Source organism: Tympanuchus pallidicinctus, unplaced genomic scaffold (assembly GCF_026119805.1).
Source record: "Tympanuchus pallidicinctus isolate F22 unplaced genomic scaffold, pur_lepc_1.0 scaffold15, whole genome shotgun sequence".
Lineage (NCBI taxonomy): Eukaryota > Metazoa > Chordata > Aves > Galliformes > Phasianidae > Tympanuchus > Tympanuchus pallidicinctus.
Window position 1 is genome coordinate 2,314,613 of NW_026294669.1, and position 20,880 is coordinate 2,335,492.

Genomic DNA, 20,880 nt, shown 5'->3' on the forward strand with positions numbered 1-20,880 from the left:
AACAACAAAACCAACAAAACAACACGATCATTGTTATATAATGCATACAGCCTCAGCCATATTATTGCAAATCATTAAAACAGCCCCTGAATATACAGACAGCACACAAATATCAACGACGACACATCTGAAGCGCGTTTTGGATTGTGATGCATTGAATGACTACGAACAACGTGAGCCGTGCATTCCTGCAAGAGCCATACATTTTCAGAATTCCTATCTGCTGAAAACATAACTTACAGTTCCATGAATGTGACACCAAGCAGCTCCACAGGTACAAAGCACCTTCTCTGCTCACACTTTTCCTCTGTGAGTAGCTTCAGCACAAATATATATGTATATATTTGTATCTTTTAAGCAGAAGAGACAAATAAGAAACAAATGCTCCAAAAAGGACAGAGTTAGGTCCCAGGTTATGATTTTTACCTGAAGGTCTTCCCTTCCTATTTGACTACTCTGAGGTTTGTAGCAATAGAGATGCATTTGAATCTGGAAGTGAAAGTTTGTTTTCTTTTCCTTAAAGAAACATGCACGCTGGAGGATGGGAAAGGAAGTCAGCAGAAAGAAGGATGCCTGGACATTTGCCACCGTGAATATGAATCAACACCAGTAAAACAGGGCTATTTTTGCCTAGAAATATATGTGTCTGTGTTTTTAGGACATCATCACTGTAGCCTAAAATTACATGGACCTTACATGTAGAACAACCCAATGCATCCTTGGGCTTGTGACTCGCACCCAACGCCTGCAGAGGAGTTCGTGCAGAGACAGAATGACCCTGACCATCTACAACAGGACTGCTCAACCTCTCCTATGAATTTATCTGTGCTGCAAGAACGGCGCAACTGAACTCCCATAACTAAATATTTTATGAATACAGGCATTCATTCACTCTGATTTTTCAGTTTCCTAAAACCAGGAGATTGCTGCTCCTGCCACTTGCTAAAACCAGGAAGAATCCCAGCAGTAGATTCCCAGCGCTATCAGACCAAGCAGCAAAAAGCAATATCCTCTGACCTAAGCCTGGATTCACATTCACTCTTCCATCTTTGGGGTGGGGAGAGAGAAGAGGGAGAGGAATTCAAGCCCAAGGTATGCCTCACTCCTAGCACAGGGTGTAACTGCAGACAGACAGACATGACCTAGTTTTAATCTCACTAGCTTGGGTACAACAGCAGAAGAGCCTGTGAGTGGCTGGAGCATGTCAAAGCCTGTTCTGCTGCACGTTTGCAGCTTTTCCTACCCAATCTGGCTGGAGCACGCCTCAGTACGCTGCAGTCACACCTTGGAGGCCCACGGCTGAATACCTATTGCTCAGGATTCTCTCAATAACCAGACGAACGTTAACAAACTAAAGGTCTCACAAAGTTGAGGTGGGCTTCTGGCACATTTAACAAGGACAGCTACGCTTCCTAAAAGCCGTGGCGATGCTCAGCTGAACACAGGAGCTCCTCTGCCTGGGACAAACTCGTGTCAGAGCTCTGCTCCTCTGAGCTGACTGCACTCCCCGTGAGCCAGGCAAGCACACACAACAGCAGCAAGTAACCGGCAGATTTTTTATTTTCTTTTTTTTTTCCTCCCATCCCCAACAATGATCCCATGCAAGAAACACGTAATTGCTATCTCCTACTAATCATTTTCGACTTATAAACATAAAAGGATGCCAAGATGCTAAAGTCCTTTTCTTAAAAGTATTAGGACAGCGTTAAAGCTCCTGGGCCAGAAAATTCAAGTCACTAAGAGAAACAACAGGGAAGGAAGAATACCCAAAAGTTTATGTAAGGAGAATTAAAAGCACCTCACCGCAAGACTAAAGCCTATAGCCAAGAAGCTGTCAGCGTGACGTGTTCCTGGTGTTCTGCTCAGCTCAGAAGCCTCAAACAGACCCAGGTTAGGAGCCTGAGCTGGCAGAAGGTTGAGCACTGTTCCCAAGAAATACGTTGGTTAAGACAAAGCTCCTCCAATTTACTTCTCCAAAGAAACAAACAAAAGGTTTATGTGCTGCTACACCAAGATGTTTCATGAAACACAAAAGGTGAATGAGTGTTATGTCTGAAAAAGGAAAACAAACTACTGAGCAGTGAAATACACGAATCCTTATTCCTTACAGAGACAAGAGAAACTTAGGCTTGTTTCAGTCCAAAGCAAAGTAAAAAGTTACAAAGCAGCAGCCACACTTTCTGTTTCAGAAAGCAAACAGCTTAAAACTTCCTTGGGTTTACACCTCTTCCAAACACACTTGTAATATCTCTTCCTTTCCCAAATTTTTGGGTCTTTTTGACAATTTCCTAATTCTGTGTTACGCAACACTGAGCACACCAACGGCAACTAAAAACTCTTGCCAGCATGTAAATATACCTAAATGTACCTCAGGCAACCCTGAGAAAGCAAATTAAGCCTTCCTCATTGCCCACGTACATCCACCGTGGGTCAGAAGAACCACCCAATCCTCCACTAGCAACTCAAAGCCTTCCCACAGGCAGGTGAATGTCGAATGCAAGTCTGCAAAGATTCTGAAGAAGAGCAACACCAATACAAATCCTGAACAAAAATACTACTGTGGGTTGCAGAATTTCCAGCCTGCTTCCTCAGTATTACAATTCAAGCTCTAACCTCAAATAGGGCACCTGCTCTCCTCTTGCCTTTACTAAGCCAGGCAAGAGCAACTTTCTATCGCCTTTAATTTCTACATGACTTCTTTGTTCCTCGTCAGCTTGAAGGAACAGCAGCAATGTTTTAATCTGTGAAGGGATAGCCAGCCATCTTTTCCTTCAATCAGAACACATTTACAAAATTTTATCATTCCTTTTGCTGTTAAAGGGTTTCCTTTTAGATAGAAAAATTCTAAATTCCAACCTACTTTAATGCCAGAAAACCTCCCTGCACTGTACAAGAATAGGCAGAGCTGTCTTACCAATGGTCTGTAAATATACGCCCATAAAACAGAAAATGTGATACTATCAATCTTCTCCTGCACAGCTGAGCCATCAGACTCTCCAAGTTGGTCTCCAGAGCTCAGGAGGTGTTTGGGTGCCCAGTAAGCTCTCTTGCCATGGATACATGCTAACATCACACTTTATCTCAGGTTCAGAGGGCAGCTCAGGGCACGTTCCTTGGGCTCTGCTGAGCAGGGAGGCAGGGCAAGAGTCTGGGCTTCTTTCTGAATAGAAGGCTGTGGACATCTGGGGGCACAGGGCAGCTCCAAGGAGACACAATGAGGAGCTATCTGGGTTGAGAGGCCCCACCAACAGTTTGGAGGCCACTTCCCTTACAAGCTGGTGAACAGTCTAAGGCTGCTTCACAGAGGACACAGCTCCTAACACAGCTGCTCGTCAGCATCTTCTGAACCCAAGTTTATCAAGTAGGTTCCCGTTCAGAACTTACTGCTGGGTTATAAAGAAGGACAGTTCAGAAAAAGCACCAATTATTTACTGGTGCAGATACTATGACTTTTGCAGGACAACGCAAATGTACAACGAAATGGTCCTAAACGATACGAGGAAATACTAAAGAGACACAATTCAGCCATATCAGTTCCCTTTCTTCACAATATCCAGAAAGATTTGCAAAAATTCAAGAGTTTTGGAAGGAGATTTTTTGGGAGGTAGGGAGAGACAGTGTTATTTTCCCCCAATACTGTTCACAAATTACCCTGAATTTACAAAGCAGTATGCTGGTCTCTGCTATTGTACAGTAAGGTTTAATGCAATGCTTTATATCAACTTCTTGAGGAATAAAAAACACAAATAGGAACAGGTGACGTTTTTCATTCACATACAATTGGCACTGCATTTTTACACTTCCATATTTACTCTACTTTTTTTGTTACACTATGAGGAAGCAAAACAGCCCCAGAAGAAGGAGGAACATACAGTTTGAAGGAACAGCTTCCAAGCATCAGGAGCTTCCCTGCAAGCACTCCCTCACCTTCCCAGCAGCTCAAGTTACTGCAGCAGTTGGCAGCTCACAGCTACCACACTTGAGCCACCATACTCACGTTTGCCCAGTAAGCACTAACTTGCATCCAAAGCTGGAGCTTAGAGTAGTTTGACTAGCAGCTGATGAATTTTGCTAATTAAGGTAAATTGTGATAACTTTGCGTTTAGTTGAATTCCCATGTAGAATATACCAGCAATGTTACTCAGACATGATTTGCCCCAGACTAACAATTATCAGTAAATAAAATAAAATCTGGAAAGACATGGTTTAAATTAATGCTTTTTCACAAACAGTGCTCAGCATGTTTCAACCTTTTTTTTTTTACCTGCCTGTTACTCCCCAGGATTGCTAATGCTGAAAACACGCACACTCCTTTCTACAATTTTTTACCATCTGAATAATTTGCATAGCACCATTAAGGTTGGAGAAGGCCTCTAGGATCACCAAGTCCAACCCTACCCACCCCACCGTGCCCGTTCACACGTCCTTTGGTGCCACATCCCCACGGCTCTGTGACAGCCCCAAGGACGGTGACCCCACACTCCATGGGCAGCTGTGCCACTGCCTGACTGCTCTTTTGGAGAAAACACTTCTCCTAACAACCAGCCTGAACCTCCCTCGATGCAACTTGAAGCCATGACATCAACCAGCAAAACTCAATAGCCTACTATGGGACCTACCATTCAGAAATATCACGCCCAAGAGCTGTCAAATGGATGGAAAGGTCTATGACTCTGGAGGACACATCAGTAATGTGCATCTTTTTGTTTAAAATAAACAGGTATAGGCTGATCATATGGCTGGGCAACAGCAGGAATGTGGTTAGAAACTGAAGAGTCTCTTCTGTGAGGAAATGACAAGCATGGATATTCTTCCAGTTCCCATCTCTATTACAGGAAGGAACCTTGTAAGTTTCCTCCTTGATGTCTAAATCTAGAATTCACGATCAGATTCTGCATGACAGCTTTACGAACAGAAGCAATTGGATTGTGAGGAGGAAGAGCAAAATAAAACAGAACAAGCAACCACACTCCTGTAAGTCCTCTTTAAGGTCACCACCCTTAGGGACACAACCCAGCATCCTGCATCAGTAAGCATGAATAAAAACCAAGAGAGAAGCAGCTAGGGATGCAACACAGTAAGAGGTAACTGAAACCTTCATTACGATGGGCTAAAATAGGAGAAGTGACTTCCAGTTTTTAACTAATAACACTGCATTTACGAGGGAGCTTTATGTAAGCAACTGGGTAGCTTCAGCTGCATGCTAGTAACACTGTTCTACTGATCACTGTAACAACTGAGGCAGATCAAAGCAAAGGGAAATAATGTAAACATGTAACTATCAGATGATTTGAAGAAGTTTGTATTTATTAAAAACTCTTCGAAAACTAAAAACAAACCAAAAATCCCCAACCCCCAAACCAGATGTACAGGTCTAGCAAGTATTACTGCATATTTCTGTAAAGTTCCACGCTCCTTGTAACTCTATCACACCTGTAACATAATAGTTCCATATAGTTACTAGCATCAGAAGAGTGTCCGAGTCCAGATCGTCCTGTCACTGAATTAAGCTCAAAGAGCCCCAAAGCAGCTGTGCTCAGGCCCTCCTGTAGCCGTCCCCAGCCTGGCATCCCGCTAGCCTGGCTGCACTCATGCTGTCAGCCGGTGACATTCCTGAGCAGAGCACTTTGCTAACCCTTTGTAATCCCCAATAAACAGTTCAATCATTAACAGCATTAACAACCTAGGTATCACGCAACAAATCATTTATGACCCTCCTTTTCCGCTCTCTTCATTGGTCTGGGCTTTTTACCTTTTCTGCTTCTGTTGTTGTCTCAGTTCAGTTGAATTCTTTGTTCATTTATTCCTTCTGTTGGGGGTGGGGAAGAATCAAGAGTATTTTTCAGGCAGGAGATAGAAAGAATCCTTTTGTTCTGCTCAGAATGATATTTTACAAATTCGGTATGCTCTTCCATCAGTATTTATTCTGGCTCTATAGCTACCTGAGGTCAGAGGCCACAACGCTCCTTCACAAGATGCCCCCCAACTCTTAAGCAAAAATTTAAGATTTTATTTGCTTAAAATAGAAATTTAGGTCTACACTGGTAAATTACACCATTGATCTGGGCTCTCTATCTGTGCTAGAAACGCTGTGGAATATGGATATGAAAGTGTCAGTGCAAACTATTGCAAACTCCTTGGAGAACTTCTCCAAGGGCACAACTTGGCATGTGGTTTTGTTTTACTATTTTGTCCTAACTGTGAACTTACCAGTGGGCAAGAAATTGTGTTTTGTTTTTTTTTTCCATGTACTTTCAGTTAATTTAAAGATTTCGTTTTTAATCTTTTTTAAAAACGCGTTTTAAAGATTTGAAAGAAGAATCAGAAAATGGTACCCAACCTTTTAGCATTGTTACTGATGGGTCTGCAATACCAGACCCTATAATACCTCTAAAAATAAACCAACAAGAGAAAAGCACATTCTCCTCCTCATCATGGCAATGGATTTTCTGTACCTACAGCTTCATGCAAAGCAAAGACAACAACACACTGGCTCACCTGGACCATGCTTGGACTGAATGAAATGTGCCTGCACACAGCTGGACCCACTGCAGACTACAATTGCATGTCTGCTGTGCAGAGCACACCACCATCGCTGCTCACACCATCTTAATGCTGCCATTCAAATGGCTGTGGTTTTGTCTTGAGGCACAGAATGCTCCTCATCCTAGAGCTGCTAATTCTGTGACTTAAACATGGCCATACGAGGGACTCCAAGGTCACTATTTAAGTGCCAAGTGGGTAACAACAATGGAATATTTCTCTGAAAAATCATGCTGTTCACAAAGTATAAGCCCTTCACTGCCTAAATAAATGAACAGCAGAGCTCCCCACCTGTGTGAAATTGTACACTTTACCAATGCAAAACTTGTTACATTTATTACTGGAAGAGAGTCAATACGGCTAGCAAAGACCTGCACTACCAGTCAGCAATCTTCACTAGTGAGCCTCCATGAATGCACGCAATTAAATCAGTGAAGGCTATCCTCTCCAAAGCCAGTGATCACTTCAGATGCACGTGCTATGTTCTTCATTTGCCACTAGCTACACAGTATATGTGAGGTACTGAAAGCATCTCCATGACTGCACAAACAAGTTCCTGATAAAGAAAGCCCAATCCCCAAATTCTTGCAGTTTGGGTAACGTCCACCTGGTTTTAGGCTGCTGTAGCACTTGTCATTCATCTAGCAAGTGAAATGAGACCTGGTTCACCATCAGAGAAGTTCCACGTATGATCAACTAGCCTTACAGAAGCTCTCAAGTATCTCACATATTCATATTTATGTATTTCACCTCTTTGTATCTACCTTGCATCAGAAGGCAGCTGCAGATACTACGGCAGCTGCTGCATGCATTCCACTTCTTGGGCCTGAATTAACAACTTCCCTCCGAGGGCAGAAAGCACCTTCAACAAGTTAGAAGGTGGGAAGAGGTCCTGAACCCTCAGTGAGTCAGGCTGTAGCCTGCTGAAACAGGAGCTCAGTGCCAAGCAGGCTCTGCTCATCCAACAGAGGCAGAAAAGAGTTTGGCCCTGCCAAGAAAGAGGCATAAGCAAAGAAGCTCACTGGATCTGCTGTAGCAGAGCTTAGAAAAGGTTACGGCAAATGATCATGCAACTGGACTGAAGGAGGAGAAACATGCTCTTAACAGAGTGCATATCAATGTGCAGACTGGCTACAGCAGTCACAAGTTCAGAAACTCAGCAAACAACAAAGCACAACTGCAAGAAGCAGCTACACAGACATCTGGGTCAAAGCACTGTTAAGGTGTTGGTCTCCTTACACGTTCACAGTTCTGTCAATCTTTAGGCGTGTTCAGTAACACAATAATACGCTGCACTGATCCTTGTTATCACAGAGGGCCAATAGAAGTCAAGTGCCTAGCCAAGTCAATCCTCTGAACCTAAAACAACAAATCATAGCTCTGTGAGAACGGCATCTGAGAAAGGATTATGCTCACGATACAAGCAAGCCCAACACAAGTCTCAACTGGCACTGGCATGACTGATCTCAGACTCGATGGCTTCAGCACAGCGTATCTGGCTCCACCTGCTCCACTCTTCAATATGAACACACCCCACTGTCTCCAGCACACGTTCCAGAAGCATTACCAGTCCATGAGGCTGGGAGGATGACTATAGATGTGTTTGTTTTTTTCTTAAATGCTGATGACAAATGGACAGCTTTGGCAGAGAGAAGTCTGGGAGGGCACAGAGCTGAAACCAGCAGGGAGCGATGCGCGTGCCCAGAGAGCAGCTCACCTGCTGAGGAGAAGCAAGCAAGCATCACTGCAGAAACCCTCTTGGCCAGTTGACCCCTAACTAATTCTATGAGTACTGCCCATGCATTCCAGAGAGCTGCAAATTCTCTCCATAAAACATATATGGATGTGGAAAGAAACACAAGGTAGAAAACCAGCCCCACAAGACAAACGAGTGTTTAAATGCTCCAATTTGTCTGTTAAGTTGCTATCATTTCTCTGTAACAACAAATTCAATCTGAAAAAGAAAATAACTAAAAGCCTATTAGAATGCCGATTTCAAGACATGAGCGTTCAGTTTTTAATCAGAGCGCCCAAAACTCTCAGCTCAAGAACAGAAGATCAAGAGAACATCTAAAGCAAACCCAGCTCTGAAACAGGCGAATGTCTGCCTTCCCTTTGTGCTGGTAGTTCAGCCTCCCTCCACATCCTGTCCTCAGTTACCTACTGTTGGCTGAAGATAATCTCTTCCAGGCTTCTCAAATGCTGACACAGGAAACTCCGCAAGCACACCAAACTACTGCCTTTCCTCCCTGAAAATATTTCATAACCTACAACTTTCTTCTGTGCCCTACTTGCAGTCTATCCTTTTCTTCCTTCTTTTATCAAATCCGCTAACATAAAATTTTATACTGTCAATTCAACAAAGGAAAAATTATAAAGTTAGTTCTGACAGCTTCCCTTCTCAAAAATTTAATCAAAAAAAAAAAAAAAAAGAAATCCTCTGCCCTTGAAGCCTTAAAGAGATGAGCTGAAAAGCCTTAGGTATTCTATAGCTATATTTATGAAAAAGACTTTCAGAACTAAACACACAAGTCTCTATAGAAATTACAGAAATGAGGAAAGTGCTTTTTGCCCAAGTCACAAACTTTTCTTTCTGTTTCACAGAGGAAAACGCGCCACACTCCTGAGCTGGACATAAACTCACCTCACAGAGATGTGCAGGTCTTGGCCAGTTCTGGGTGAGAAAGAGCTCCCACTGGACAATACTGTCAAGTGAAGAAGTCTCCAAAACAAATAAACAAACAAAAAACCCCACAGATGTATCTGTGCAAACATATGCTATTCAGATTTAGGAAGGCAATCATCTCCAATACAGCAACACAGCTTTGCGTCCAGACATCATTCTAAAGTTTTATTATGGAAAACATTATTAAAGCTTAAGCAACAAACCAGTATTAGAAAGGTAGCACTGAATCACAGCAATATGAAAAAAAAGCAAAACACAAAAATACATCAGGAAAATAATGGATCAAAGAATAGATGAGTGACACTTTCCTGAAGAAACAACATTCTACTTTAAAATCAAGAAAAAAGTGGTGGTACAAGTGAAAGCAATGTAGCATTCTCCTGTTGATAAACAAAAATGAGATCACTACTCTTGAATATTCAAAATCTCCATGTCGCAGAAGTTTATTTGCCTTGCTTTAATCCAGAACAATTAAGCTTGATTCTAAAATTCTGCATTTCACAGTGGTGAGAAAAACATGTACCGAGAGGCTCAGTGCAGGCTAACGCAGCTGCTGAGCGCGCATTTACTTCTCCTGCAGAACAGGCATTATCACTTTGGTGGATCCACCCAGCCCTGCATCTATCTCAAGTCAAACAGTCAATCGACCAGCATACTGCTATATCAAATCTCAATTAAAAATTCCCTTAAGTCTGGTTTTCTAACTTAGAACCCGTCCATTAGCATACTATTCATCAGATGCTGAACCAGGGGGAAGGCACATAACTCGCTGCCGCTCTGCAGATCGTTTCATTTCAGCTGATTGAACAAATCCCTTTTTCATGTTTTTTTGGCAGAATTCTATCAAAATAGTTATTTATAAGGAAGTTGTGCAGCTGTTGTAGTTTAGAGAAAAACAAATTTAAGTATTTTAGGAAAGTTGTTTTTTTTTTTTCTTGTTAAGTCTTGAACAGGAAAATAAAGAATGAAAAAATTAAGTTCTCCTAAGTTCAAAGACATTCCCTTCCAGCCAACACAAACACTAAGCAGCTAACACAGAACAGCATCAGCAATTGGAATTTAAGCTGTCCAATGGAAATTAGATTTAGAAATCAAGTTTCTCTCATTAGAAATCTCTTCTTCTGCTCACCATAAATTACCGCTTCTCTTTTCTTATTCTTTGCCAAACTATTTTAAACCATTCCACTGTATTAAGTCCAAAATCATTTTCACAGAAGGAAAAAAATCCCTCATTATTACCATTATTCTATATTACAGTAACACCAAGGCTCCAGTAGGATTGACAAGTGCACAGAAAGGCATCGTCCAGAAGAGGCACACAAAGCACTCAGCCACTGAATTCAAAGGGATCAGAAAATAACTCCTCAAACTCAGATTGTTCAAAGCTTACAGAATCAACACATCTGATTCCTTCTTCTGCTCAGGCTCCTCAAAAAATGTTTAGTCTAGTCCCATTTCCGTGAAATACTAAAGCTCCCATAACACACAGAAACTGATGTTATTTAGGAGATGCTTATTTCATCCCTAAGAAACATCAAACTTATTTCCTATGGCACAAGCCGTACTTCAGACTATTATCTCAACCAGGAGATGCTGTACATCTTCTTAAAGCTCCTATTCAATAAGAAACCTTTGCCTGTAACTGACAGAAAACTGTCCCTGAGTACATCTAGAAACATTAACCTGAAAAGGCAGATGAAAGCAATTTTAAAAGTAGCTTTCATCTTTCTGTTAATTGTAAGACACTCCTGTTTCTGTGAAATAGATTCACTCTGTAAACTCTGAAGACAAGAGTTAAAAAATAAGAAGTTAAATTCTCTACCAGAATGCATTTGCTCAAGTGCAAAGCTAACAAATGCTAAAATTGTTGGCAACACTTCTGCATTTCTGAATCATTAGGTAGTCAAACTATTTTTTGATTTTGCTTGCGTGATGTTGGATTATAATAATCCACATAAATCAGCGGCTTCCCCTTGCTAGGAATATTGTGCTTACTTTTGGTCATCTGATGTTGAAAAAAAACATGGGGAGGTTCAGAAAGAACTAACAAAAGCAACTTGCATGTACAGTAGTGGATTAGAGCTGTCCGTATAGGAGACAAATGAGAACGAATGCAGTCAAAGTAAACAAACTAACGGAGAGCCAGGGAAGGTATGCTGAGCATTTCAGCCACCCTGCTCAGAAAACAATGAAGGGATGCTTTTCCTCATGAAAACTTAAACATGTAGGGCTTTGTGAGGGCAAGCTGCTCATCTGGGGAATCGCACAATTGTCCAATGCTTCCCCAGCACCCAGATGTGGAATGCTCAGCTGCGCGGTGGGACTGAAGCAGAACGACCTCAAGTCATGCCTTCGGTTGCTTAGAGACTTCCTGCCCTGGTGGAAGCCTAAACATCTGGGCCAAAAATCACAATACTGGAGCACTTCTACTGAGAGTAGTTACCATTTGAAAACAGTGGGGCTCGTTGCCCACATCTGTCTGATGAGCTGGACGTACTAACCATCAGCTCTTCCAAGTCTACTACAAATATTATGCGTTTATTTATTTACAAGCCTGATAGCACTTTTATGCCTATTCTATTTTCCTTTTGTGACCAAACCGTCTTGTGACTCTTTCTTAAGACTGGGTCTCAGCAGCACCTTCTGCTTGACGCCATGTGAAAATACAAGCCAGGGCTTCATACTTGGACAGCAAGGACTCATCCACGTGCAGCACCTCACCGCTCAAAGCAGCCAGCTGCTCTGCTGAAGGCAGCTTTGCTGCTGGTTGTCTGCAACATATTTCTACTTGGCAGTGCTTACTCGTGGTATTCCAAACGTGGTGCTGCCATGTTGAGTGTCAACTCCATGTCTTACAGCAACAAACAGCCAGTGAGCACTTGTGCAGTCCAATATAGGAGGAACACAGCATGCAAGTAAAGCAAGCAGCAGGAATGTCTGTGCAGTTTGGGGACAGCATAATTGTGGACTGTACTCAACAGGATTAGTGCAGAGATTTAAAAAGTAGCAATTATTTGCAAATTTTTGATGGAAGTACGCGTTTGTATAACCTAATCCTAAAATACCACCTGCCTGTGCAGACCTCTAGCACACACACCAACAGGCCTTTTCTCAGACCTTACATTAGAACATTAAACAGAAGCCTGACAAACATTAAAGAACACTTTTTCCAAGACAGTGATAACTGGAGATGCTTTAATATACCTCCACTTTAAGGTTCACCAGCAGTTAGCAGTGAAACATTTTACAGTCACTACCATTACATGAAAAAGTTTGTTATTCTACATATGAATTTTGATTACTTCTATCAAAACAGTAACTAAAAAATATTGTTTCATTTTTCCATAATAGAAGCTCAGAAGTGTTCTAGATATATAGTTACTAGTACCATAATTATTTGCATTAATTAGCAGAAGCTGAATATTAATACCTTTCACACTGCGTTGTTAAAATTTGTTAAATTTCCAACAAGTGCACCACAGGATAAATGGGTTTCAGCCTGCTCTGTCAAAGGCAGAAATTAACAACAACAAAAAAAAAACCCAACAACTTCTTTTCATACCTCATAGATCAGTATTCTGAGAAATCAGATTAATTGCTTTCAGGTAAGAAGGAAAAAAATGGGAGAGAAAATTTATGCGTTCATTTTCTGATGTAAGTTATTGTGCTGATAACTGTCAAGGAAGAAAAGTTACGTAGGTCCTATGCACCAAAATACATTCATCAGCAAAGTAATTTCAAGTTGTTTTTTTAAACTTTTTAAAAAAGAACCTTAAAGGTAATTTTTAATGCGCTGCTTATTTTTCAGTCCAGTTCCTCAAGTCCAGCTTCACCGTGTGGCTGTAGATTCTTAGCAGAAGTCTTACACAGATAATGATGTGCATTGTGTAAAAGATGGTCAGGACTGATTCAGTTATGAATAATAATAACTGTGAAGTTGATAAGAAGAATAAATACGTAAATAAAAGGAGCATGAGAAAAAGACCAGCAAAACCCACCAGCATGGGAAGAAAGCTAAATACGTAAGGTGATCCACTTGGAATCTGCATCTCAGCTGATGAAGAAGTCACCAAACAACCAGCACAGGTGGCCATTATATGGTTAGAGACACTCATTCCCCCAGTTCCTTCAATGAAGTCAGAATTCATGAAAACCTCACGTTTAGGGCTTGACGCTGCACCCACTGACATTGCTGTCATGTCATTCTGAGCCCTGACATGAGTGCAAACAAAACATTCATGCTTTCTCTGATGAGGTTATTTAATGTATAGCACTTTAATCACGAAATATCAATAAATGAAGAATTAAACTGATAAAATAGACTGGGGGAGGGGGGGGGTTTATATATAAATTTGGGGTATTATTAAAGAATAGCATCGTGCTCTGGCCAAGTTGAAAGAGCCCCAAAGATGTTATGAGCAAAAACCCAGCTTTCAGGAAAAAACATCCACACCACCACAGTGAGCACTGCAACTTTATAGATAGTACGCTCAGCACAGATGGACAAGTAATTTTTAGAAATGAATCACGCTGCAAATGATTTTACTAATTTTAAAACAGAGGTGAGGAACCAATAGCCTGCAGGCCAGATATGGCAGGCTGCTGTGGTTCAGATGGCTCACAGACACACACACACACACACACACACACACACACACTGCTAACACCACTGAGGCAGGCTGTAAGGAAAGCCATCCGGGTTTTAAAAGGCTCCAACAATTCACGTATTTTTAAACACATAATCCCTAAACACAAACACCAGCACGAAGTTCCAAGGATTAAGTGAAATCTATGCTATTAGTTCACAAATCAGAAAAGCAGAAATCAAACCCCTGAGTTGCTTTCCATTAAATACAGCCCATGATGCTATCCTGAGAAGGTGAGACTTCACAGCCTGAAACATTTACATTATCTTAGCAGAGAAAAGACAGTGGGGCTTTGAATTCAGACAGCAGCCAATGCTGCACTTACGGCACAAGCATTTCGATACCTGCTTCGACAGAGAGGAACATATCCCACCAAGCTTATTTAGGACAAACTTCCACTGAAATCAATTACTGCATTGCCTTGGAAAGGTCCAGTCCCACCTATAGACTTGAGTCTTTAATAGGCGTAAGTTTTTCTTCAAAGTGCAGAGCATTTCTGAACCTGAAAATGTATGCAAGGCTCCAAATGTCTAAAGAACAACAAGTAAGAATGTGCAGAAGAATACACCAAGAAAAAGAGTAATCTTAAGCTACCGGTTTTATTTCTACCGTTCCTGGCAATTATTTGCAGCTGCCATGACCACACTGCTATTTAGCAAAGCAAAGGCTGCAGCTTTAATTGAAGTTGGGATGTTGTAAACAGTGAGCTGCCTGGCTCCGGCCCGCGCTCCAATACCAGCAGCAGCACAGCGATGGGAAGCATAAACAAACCTTTTAACTAGATTACAGCTTCTAAACTGGCCAAGAAATCCTTCGGCAACAACTCCTGTGTGACAAAATGGCAAAGGAGGAAAAACATTTTGAAACGGCATCTTTACAAAACCAAATCTTACCTGAGATAGCATGAATGGAAGTCTGCTAGGGAAACGGACTTAAGTCTTCAAATGGGGCTACCCTTAAAAATCAGCGTTGGAGAAAAAAATGAGAAGGCAAAATATCCCAAAACACGTGGCTGCAAAACGGAACAGTATTTTTCAAAAGCTCTAATGCCTCAAAATGCATTTACAAAAATGTTACTGACCATTCCACTACCAGAAGACGTTACCATTTCCCATTCCAAGTAGCCGTGCTGGAGAACCTAGCTAAAATGCTTGCATCGCATTTGTCCCAACACATCCCTCTCTTGCACCTGAGCCTTCTAACAACCTGCCTTACCCAAGCTTCTTCCTCATGGAGCTTACAAGGCCTGTAACCCAGCAAAAAGGAAATTCTGCCACAAAAATCCAGATTTTTAAACAAAATTCTTCTCATCTAAAGATGGCGTACTGATCCAGAAAAAAAACACATGTACGTGGTTCTCTTCTGCACGTATAAAATAAAATTTACCTCAAGCCAACAGCATGTACATACAAGAAAAGTAAATACATACATCAGTGTTCACTGCACCAAAGTCTTAAAAGTCATGAAAGAAAACAACAGCCCTCCTCCCCCACAGCTTACAAGTAGCTTGGGTGCACAATTAAAATATAAACCAGTGCCAGCTGAGTCCCACTACAAGACAGCAAATTTTAGTGGGCTAATCATATATAGAAGTGTATAGGTGAATTTATGCGTATATGTAAATATATATTTGCATGCATATGCCTGTGTGTGTATATATACATATATATATATATATATATATATATATATATATATATATACACCTGTACAAAAATATAGGTTAGGTACATGGGTAAAAGCTTGAAGACTGAATACCAAAACGTTTTACACAATGAAATGAAGATCTTAGTAGGCTTCAAGAGACAACCTTAAATAATGCATCATCAAAGATCTACTAAAGCTTGAAAATAAAATTTCAAAAATTGGTAAACTGAAATTTAATGTCAAGTTTTTGAAACGCCAGGCAGACCGAATGGAAAAATCAAACTATCTGTATTATGTAGGTCTACCTTTTCCTTTGCTGATTTCTACTCTTCTCCTACGTTAGGCTGCATTTGCTCCCTTTGGTAGCAGGGTATGAGGCAACATTATTGCAAGCCTCTTGTTATCTGAACGTTGAGAATTTCACCATTTGATCCAACAGGATTTGTTGGGCAAACAATTGACAACTGCTCTGGTTCCCTGACCCGAGGATATTCCTTAGCGTGGCCATGTTACTGACTGGGCAAACCAAGGGCCTCAGATTTAAGATGCTATTTACATTTGAGACCACTCTTCCAAAATAAACTTGGATTTAACGTCACTGAAAATGTAGACTATTCTCAAGTGAAGAGAACACACACGTTTAAATGCTGGACTTCACCTTCACCACAGATGGGAAAGATGCAATTAACATATTGCTTCTACAGGTCCTAGCTACCAGCCATTGTGAGGAAATAATTGATAAAACGCTGCTTGCTTTACTATGAAATATCTCTTGTAAAGGAAAAATAAGAGACATGAAAAAAGCACATTGAAAAACTTAACGGATGAACAAAACTCTTTATTCTTACTTTAATAAAGGCAGTTATTAGAAACCCCAACAAATTTCCAGTCCTTGAAACATCTTCATTTTTAAAGTAAACTTCAATCCCTCAAAACAGAGGGCTTCAGAAAGAACATGCAACGATAACAGCAAAGTGACCAACAACCCTCACGTGCCACCAGCTCTCTGTATCACCCCTACAACATCCCTCAGCTCCAACATCTGGAGAAGAACAAGGCACTCAAAGCCATGGTTTGTTCCACGGCCATTCCCCACGGGAAGGGCAGGAGGGAAGGGACAACTCTGCAATGGGAACATCTGTCAAGCTGCAGACAAACTGAGCTGATCAAGTCGTCTCACAAAGGTCAATGAATAGCCATCTCATGGTAATGACCGATTCCTGCTGCCGTGTGCCTGATCAGAACAACAACTCACAGGTACAACTCCAAAGGCAAATCTGTAGAGCCACACAAGTGCTTCATTTTAAGCACTGCTTTAATGTATCTACTTTTGCATCTCTTTTTTCTTTTTTTATATATTCCTGCATGTACACACAGACATTTGTGTATGTAGCTAAACATACATGCATATGTACCCATGCATGCAGTAGGACATATATGCACATATAAATCACAAGCTATAATTTTGTATTTGATATGGTTTTGACAAATTTTAAATTAATTTTATAATTCTGTTAAGTGTGAACCCCTATCTAGACAATTCATCAAGAATAGCAGCCACAGTGATAAAGAACTCTGAGTTTGGAGAGCAGAAAGGAGTCAGCACTGCTTAATTTCTGAACTGCTGCTCTTTGTAAGCGTCCCACTTGATTTAGCTGTAGTTCCACAGCTTTCAGGAGGCTTCAACAGTTGACATGTCTCCAATGATGTTCCAAAATTTTATTTCAAATCCAGGCTTCTGTTCCTGTGCAGGCCTACCTGAAACTGACTGAGCAGCATCGTGCCACCAGAAAGAACTACAATGAAAAGTTCCAGAAATAACTACAATGAAAAGTCAGTGAAAGTCTGTGGTTTCAAACACTCTCATAAACAAAGTCCATAAGGACAAAAGTTCATTCAAAAATTCAACCTGTATCTTTTTCTTACTGAGGTCAATGGTAACTTTGCTATTCACTTCCACTGGGATAAAAGAGAAAGCAATATAGGGTCCTTAAACCAAACCAACCAAGCCCCAAACCAACACAACAAACCCAAACACAGCAGCAGAACTGCTCCTTGCTTTCCAAAAGTTTTAACAGCACTTCTGAGAAGGAAGCTTAGCTGATTCCACAACTTGTGCCCTGAACCACCTAGATAGAGTTGAGATCCTCCTCTTGCTGTGGCCATGGGACCTCTTAAGGCCTGGGAAGAGGCAGGGAGCAGCAGGGCTGCAGACAGGCATGGGGGGCCACTCACACAGCATGCTCTCTTCCAGAAGGAGCATCCATCCATGTTGGAGACCCACTGCTGCCTCAGAAATGGATGCTGTGGTTATGGACTGCAGTCAAGGTGCAGACCTTCCATGTGCAAACAATCGCCATGAGTAACAGTAGGGGAAAAAATAACCTACTGACAAACTGAGTCAAACAAACCCTGACGTAATACAAGGCGTTCTGTTTTTGAGAGGAGTGTTGCTTATACCAACATCTTCAGTGCTTTTTAAAAGGGACAGAAAGACTGATCCCTCCAGACCCAAAGAATGAAGGGATTATAAGCAGAGAAAAATTAAATTACTGAAAGTCCTCCATCATAAAGAAGGTTCTCTTGAAACATCTGTTTAACTAGACTAAATACAAATGAACGTAGTCAACTACAACGGGCAGCATGACAACAAACTTCCAGGGAAAACTTACTGCTAAAGGACAGGTACAAGCCTGGCCCAGGCAGAACCTTTACAACTAGCACAGCCTACATCTTGGTGCCACAGGTTTCCTGCTAATTCAAAGCAACCTCTCAGACTGCGAGCCTGGGCAGTCACTAACCTGGAATATGTAAAATAAAGAAATCACTATGTTTTTGCTCAGAAGATTAATAATTGAAATACATGCACACAGTTCTCCTGGAAACAACAAATATTTGTTAATACCTTTTCATAACAGCAGCATAAAGAGATTAAAAAAGCCAAAAGCTACACTGCTTCTCTGTTACAGCTGTTGATAACTAGCAGCCTGCAGTAAAAGGAGCCAATAGATTCAGTTCTTCCAGTTTCTAAGAGGTCGCTGTGATAGTGGCCAGACAACCCAAAACAGCCTTAGACCCCTCAGTATGAGGCACTGCTGTGGAAACACAGGAATTACTTCTGGCACAACACAAGCACACTCGTTCAGAGCCTCAGCCCCACAAATGCTTCCTCAGGACTGTTCCTATCCAACCCCCCAAGCAGCGGCTGTCCATTCAGCACAGACATGGCTGCAGAGGCCTACGGAAATGAAGTTCTGCCAGCAATTCCATCTCTAAGGTTTACAATCAGAGAACTCTATGGGTTCTTCTACCCAGTTTCAGAATTCTGTTAGGGCATTTTACTGAGCAACCAGATTAAATCAAATCCCGCCTATCTTCATCGTTAAAACACACAGAAATAAAAGTGTTAATCTTTATAATAAATAATACATCTCATCAGCTGTAGGCCATGGAAGCTGCAGGCAGATCTGCGGCTCCACAAACACAGGGAGCATAGTCTTTAGGTTTCCACACAGAAATGAGAGTACACCAGTGGTATCTCAGGTTGAAAAACAGAGCACTGTCATGAAGAAAAGGAAACAGTCATAATATCATAGAATGGACTGGGTTGAAAAGGACCACAATGGTCGTCTAGTTTCAACCCCCCTGCTATGTGCAGGGTCCTAGAGTCCTGTATTCCTGGACAGTCTTCTGCTGTCCAATCCTTGCACGCAGTAAGCTAACTAAATGAAGAATGATGTATTTAAAGAATCCGAGCTTTTATACGTGTATCAGCTGGGTCTGAAGATGATTCTCACAAGCTCTAAAGACGATGATCACTTTGTCAAAGTTTTTCATGTGTTTAAAACCAAAAGTATCTCATTTTCACAAGCTAACGGAAAACTGAAGGCAAACTATTAGGAAGAACTAGAGTTATAGCTGTTACCTTCAAGCCTTCTTCGGGACATCTTTAAGCTATCGGACCAAATGTACATTTCCCCCATTCTTTTCTCCCAATCTAATTACTCCTATCTCAAACTCTTTCCAGCTCAGTCATAAAAAGCCGCCACTCCAAATTAGAAACTGGAGATCCCAAAGCACCCACGGGCGAGCCCTTTCTTGTGGGTACCCTTCCAGCACGAGGCAGAGGCAACACACGCCCGACGCTGACCTCCATTTGGCTGCCATGCCCCAATGAAACACAACCTCACGGCCTACTTCATGGCTCAGCACACGCTCCGGCTGCCTTTTTAAGATTACAAAGAGCATAATTAAGCTTCAGAAAGCAGCAGACAGCAGCAAACATCACACTTATAGAATGGGCCCTTACATCAGCTACGTATCAATACCTCAACTCTGACTTTTGGATTCTTTTTAACCTCTGGAAGCCTTGCGCCAACGTTTACTCCGACTCAGCTCAGCAAGTAGCTTATCCCCTTACACCGTATGTATTCCAGGCGTTTTGACACGTAGCTTTCCTTTAATTAGCAGGAAGCTGTCGGTTGAGCCTGCAGCCCCGCTGACCACCACGGCTGTGGCTGCTGACGGAGCCCCGGCCTTACACGGGCAGGCAGATCCCAACCTCAGCCAACTCCAAACCGAACGCAGCCACTGACCACCCGAACCCCGGAGCTCCGAGGCACCTCCTGACGTGGGGAGGCGAGCCCGGCTCTCCAACTTCAGCGGGCAAACAAGTCTTTGTATGACCGGGGCCTACGGCTGGACCGAGCCAAAACCCGGCACCAAACCCTCACGCAGCTCCGACCCCCCCCACCCCGCTCTCCTCCAGGACTCTCCACAACCCGCTCCGCCCGCCGAACCCCCCGCTCCGCACCACGAAACCCCGACGCTTCCCCTCCCTTCCCCACAAAACCCCCCGAACTTTCGCACCCCCGGGGTCCTCAGCCAAACCCCTCGCTTCTCTCCCCGCTCTCCGGGCCCGGCGACGCCGTGAGGTGACAGTCGGCCGGCCCTGAGGTAAACAACCGCTCCCCGCTCGCCCCGCTCGCGGCCCCGCCACTCACCTCAGCGGCCCCCCAGCTCCCGGCCGGCCCCGGAGCGGCGCAGGCGGCGAACGCACACAAAGGGCAATAAAGGGGGAGGAGGGGAGCGCGGGGGGTGGGGGCCGCCCGGCTGCTCCGTGCTCCCGGCGGGGCCCTTTCTCCCTCCGCTGACGGCCGCGGGGAGGAGGAGGAGGAGGAGGAGGGAGGGAGGGAGGAGAGAAGAAACTCTCCGCCGTCGTTCTCGGCGCCTCGCTCGGCCCCGGGTTCCTCCGGTCCGGGGGGGTTGGGGAGAGGGGGGGGGGAAAGGAGGGGAGGGGGGGGAAAGAAAGTCGGTGGCCGTGCGACGGCCCCCCCCAGCCCCCGCGGCGGAGAAACG

At 42.8% G+C, this 20,880-nt stretch overlaps 1 protein-coding gene across 14 annotated transcripts in view; it reads right to left on the reverse strand.

Annotated features, from left to right (window-relative positions):
- Window positions 1–20,793, reverse strand: part of MBD5 (methyl-CpG binding domain protein 5) — a 129,815-nt gene extending 109,022 nt beyond the window's left edge. For 12 of the 14 annotated variants that reach the window (XR_008204818.1, XR_008204817.1, XM_052675739.1 and 9 more), the window contains exon 1: window positions 20,526–20,792. The gene's annotated coding sequence lies outside the window, so the exon portion shown is untranslated. Of the gene's footprint in view, window positions 1–20,525 lie in introns of all 14 variants that reach the window. The other 2 variants (XM_052675746.1, XM_052675745.1) reach the window with 1 other exon arrangement.
- Window positions 20,794–20,880: the final 87 nt, after the last annotated feature.